This window comes from Bombus terrestris, unplaced genomic scaffold (assembly GCF_910591885.1).
Source record: "Bombus terrestris unplaced genomic scaffold, iyBomTerr1.2, whole genome shotgun sequence".
Taxonomy (NCBI): Eukaryota; Metazoa; Arthropoda; class Insecta; order Hymenoptera; family Apidae; genus Bombus; species Bombus terrestris.
The window spans coordinates 6,210,303-6,215,187 of NW_025963552.1; the positions used below are offsets into that span (position 1 = coordinate 6,210,303).

The 4,885-nt window shown below is 37.3% G+C and overlaps 1 long non-coding RNA gene across 1 annotated transcript; it reads left to right on the forward strand.

The window, feature by feature from the left end:
* On the forward strand, window positions 1-3,251 carry LOC125387018. The gene is made up of 3 exons (XR_007227621.1): window positions 1-253; window positions 562-629; window positions 1,426-3,251. It is a non-coding gene; the product is annotated as an uncharacterized LOC125387018 (long non-coding RNA).
* Window positions 3,252-4,885: the final 1,634 nt, after the last annotated feature.

Genomic DNA, 4,885 nt, shown 5'->3' on the forward strand with positions numbered 1-4,885 from the left:
AACGTATTGTAACGTATTGGCGGCATCGGTTTTTTATTACTGCAGTAATTTAATCCAATTAAATAATCACACGTGAAACTAATAAAATTTTATCAAACAATTTTGTTCACGACATTAGAGTTCTTGTTCGCCGAATGTAATTTTAGCGGTCGCAGTAATGTGATCTTGTCTTACGTTCTTTTGAATATTCGTTTTCGGTATTAGAGTCAGTGCATCTTTCAAGAGGACAAAGCTTCTGCAGGAGTTCAAGAATGTAAGTAGTTTTACATATTATATTTCAATTTGTTCTATTTATTAAATTTTGTTTGAACTATTGTTAATTATACAATAAAAATGATTGATAATTTAGAAAACTGTCAATGTCTTTAATCGGAATAAATTTTAACATTAAAGTAGAATAAAACTGTCTGATACGGATCAAAAATCACTGAATGTTTTTTCTCCAACTTTTACATTAGAGTTCCAATTTACATATTTATTAGAGTTTAGTATTTATTGTTGCTAAAGTTTCAAGTTTCTTATTATGTATTACCGATATTAATGTCTTATGTTTCGTTATAGACATATCACTGCTTCAACTTCTTCATCTTCTTTAGGAATGTTCTAACAGTGGTTCACAAGCCAAATGTGTAAGTATTTTTACATACCATACTTCTGTTATGTCTATTCTGTATATTTTTCCTTGATCACTATTGATTAAGAAATACGATTTGATTGAAAATTTGGGAGGATAGCATTTTCTGAGGTTATTCTTTCATTAAAATAAGATAAGTGTTAAAATTTTAGTACCGAATTATGGAACAAATGACTTGTAGCGGCACATGAGTCAGAGGACATTTCGAATCATGTTGTTGTTTTGTCTCGAAATATCAAGACCGTTAGATTAGAAGCAATGTAAAAACAAATAAACTCCGGGCAAAACAATGTCGCCGCTACGTGCAACCGTCGAACAAAGACGAATTTAAATTTTCCGGCTCTCCCTCAACTAATATAAATAAACGGACGCGATCGCGAGCACGGAAGTATAAGTCGAATATCTACGAAGAATCGAACGGTTTATATCGAGCATTAATGAGTATCTCCGAGTATCTACGCGGCGAACAATAACGAGTTTTATATTGTATCAACGACTCTGTATACGTATATTTATTTATTTTAAATATTACAATATTATTACTACTACTATTACACAATACTATTCACGACCAATCCTCCACAGACTAATATATTTAAAAAATCATTAGATTCTTGATTTCTAGATTTTAAACTTTTATATTAGAGTTTCAGTTTTTACATTTATGGATGCTTATTAAAATTTCAATCCTTATTATTACTAAAGCTACGAACGTAATAAATTTCCATTTTTCATAATCTCCAACTTTCCAAATAAACAGCGATTACTCATCGTGTTTTGTTTTGTAACAGATTAGTGTTATTCCATTTCTACTATTGTGATACACCATTTCTACTATTGGCCTTTCAACGGTTCCTGTCTGATGTTAGTCTTTCGGATGATATTTGCTGGGATAGCGCAGCATCCACGGTAACGTCCCCTGTTTCTCTGCTTCGAACGGTGAGTCGCATGCATTTCTGTTCCTCCAGCCACTCGATCATGTCGTAGGACGAAAGGTCCGAATCGGCACGGGTGACTGGTATACTATACTACCTTTAGTATCTTTTATACTACCTGTGAGTAGTAACGTTCTTTTTTCAAATTTTTTAGTTTAGGATAGGTCTTCTTGCACAGCGCGATTATGATAATTAATTTTTTAATAATTATGTTAAACATATACACTTGAGAATATATTCGTGTTATTTATAAATATGCATGTTAATATTCCGTATGAATATTTGCAAATGGCAATATCTACACGAATATACCTGTATGACATAAATATACTTTGTCGCTATGCTCGCTTTGAAAAGGATGGACGTAACGGGTTAAACGTAACGCACGAAAAACAAGTCTGTGTAGCACGGCTGATCGGCCCTGACCGTTGGGAGCATGCTATTCCGCTTCATATCCGGTCAGTACCATCAGCATTGATGCCTCCAAACTGGATTTATATGCCAAGGGTTTTGGATGGCGGCCAAATTGGCTGCACCTGATTCCGATCGACGTACTTCGGGCATTACGCTATCTTATGTGGCACTGGGGCTGGTCTCGTGTTACCTTGGACGACCAAATTTGACCGTTTGATTTTTTGAGATCCGTGTAATTCGAATCATCGTCAAATTATTGCAAAATAGAGATTGTAAGAGAATAGTGAAAGTAATACGAGACTTCGTTGGGCCATTTATGAAATGTTATTATAACTGGTAAACGCCTGATAAACAGGAAATCGTTTAAAACGGGCCAGGCGCCGATTCTCTTTTTACGGATCTTTCCACGGATAGTAAATGCGTAACACGTTCGTTTATACGTTTAAGCGATCGATCAGCGTAATTTTTTGAGATCCATAATTAAATGGAGGCAAACGTTTACGTTGCTGCGATAATTAACAGCCGATTCGTTGATCCTTGAGAAAGCTGTAGCAAGTAGCAGCATTAACTCCAATGTCAATCCATGGGATACTTGGTGATGTTACGCTGCTAGTAGCTTGTTGCGCGTTTATAATGCTTGACGCGATATCCTACGTAGGATCGTATGCGTAATATAATTAATTAAGCGCAAGTTACCGAAACTTTTTAGACGTAAGTGGTACTCGAAAGCTTATTGTCCTCTCCGAATCGACGTGCTCGAAATCTACGAGCGAAATCATTAGGGGAATTGCATAGAATTGTTAATCTCTGTAGTAGGAAACAGATATAATACATGTTTGATTGGTAAGATCGATCGGTAAGATGGGGATGTTTAATTTGAAGTGATGTTATATTTCCTTAAGTGAAAAGGGTTTTTATTCGTTTAATAGATAGATATTTTTTGTTTTTTTTTTTTGTTGGGGATATATTTATATTTAAAAATTTCGAGATTTTATTTAATCGTATTATAGTAAAAATATACAAAAGAAAATATGGAAGATATATGAAATTTCCCCTTTTCAGTTTTCAAGTATTTGTATACACCGAAGTTTTTATTTCGATAAATATTTATTTATATCTCGATGCCACCATACTTCAATGCGAGTATAAATATAGAAAAAAATTGTAGTGGAGAATGTAGTGGTTCGGTAGAGGATCAATAATTTATAATGCGAGAAATTGCTGCTGCCTGCAACCCGTTATATATATAAGGTTCAATAATGGGATAATTCAGGGATCGATTCTGAAGTCTGAAAATCGAATTTTTTTATTATGAAATGATTTGATAAAATACAAAAATGAACAACAATTAATATGCGTCTATAACAATCAATAACAATGATTATCTAAACGGGAAATTATAAGTCTTTGGTGTAATGTTTACCTGAAAATCGAGAATCGATTTTCAACGTCCTGAGCTACCGATCTTTCTTCTTCAGTCTTTAAATCTTAAATCTTCAGTCTTTGCAATCTTAAACAACTATTCTATAACCTTGTCTGTCTCTCTAATGTAACTCTCTGTCCGTCCGTCTGGGGAACACGTGCTTCTTCAACTGATCGTCCGTGCAACAAAGGAAGATCGGTCTCTCCGTTAAACACAGCCTGTCGTGCTACCCGTAAAATAAAAAGAATCCCTATCCTACATGAACTCTAGGGATTTTACATATATATTTAGAATAAATAAGAATAAATATAAATATCGTCGAGAGACGCTCGTACAAATGTATTTGCAAAGCTAGTGTATGATCGCTCCCGGTAAATTCGGTAACTAATAATTCGAATAATGAATCGGATAATAACTCGTAGATATTCGGTATATATTCCGCCTGCGACCTCGTCCGTATATTTATACTGGTCGGGGGGAGTCGGATAATTTGAATTTGTCTACAGTCGACGGTTGCCTGTAACGGTGACTTCGTTTTTACTAATCGAGGTAAGTTGAGCGTCATTGCTGTAACCGTTTTCCGAGGCACAACAACAAACATGGGATAATCTTAATCCGCCTTGTCCTATGATTCATGAGCCGCTACAATATAAAATGTAAATTCATGAAAACACAAATAATTTACATATTTTAAAGAATTTTTTAAATTACGCAAATGCATTACGCATACCCTGTACCATGCGTACATGGGATATGTGCGACGCGGCACTTCCCTCTCCGTATCTTCTCATCGTCACGTACTCCTCCCACCGGAGTTTCGCCTTAATATGTATGGGCACACTGCCCGTTACCACACACTGTGCCCCGTGCGACACTATCCTGTACACCGTCGACGTCCGTACCAGCGCTGTCCTCTGAGCACTGATCAAGATCATCTTGTTTTCCTACCTTATCCTACCCTAAGGCAGATGCCCATATCGGTGCAGCATACAATACCACCAATTCCCAAATTCCGTAGTACAACCTTCTTACAGAGTCTGTGGGTCCGTTTACATTAGGCAGAAGGCTCTTGATGGCACCTACGAACCTCTTCGACTTATCGCACGCTTGCTCCAAGCGCGAGGAGTATCTTCTGACGTTGTCCGATAGCACCCCCAGGTATTTGACAACCTCTTTGTTAACAATCTTCACACCACCTACGTCAAGATTAAAAACTTTTGGAACGCGCTTCCCGATCAGCAGGATGACTTTCGTCTTCTCCCGTGCCAGTCGAAGACCCGTATCCTTGCACCAGTCGATGACCACCTTGACCAGTCCACCGACCTTGTCCCCGATCTCCTGTGACTCCCGCATCGTAATGATCGGAGCCACGTCATCCGCAAACCCGAACGCGTCCACGTCCTTTATCGGGCCCAATGCCCATAGGAGCCCTTCGTAGACCAAGTTCCACAACAGAGGGCCTAGAATTGACCCCTGAGG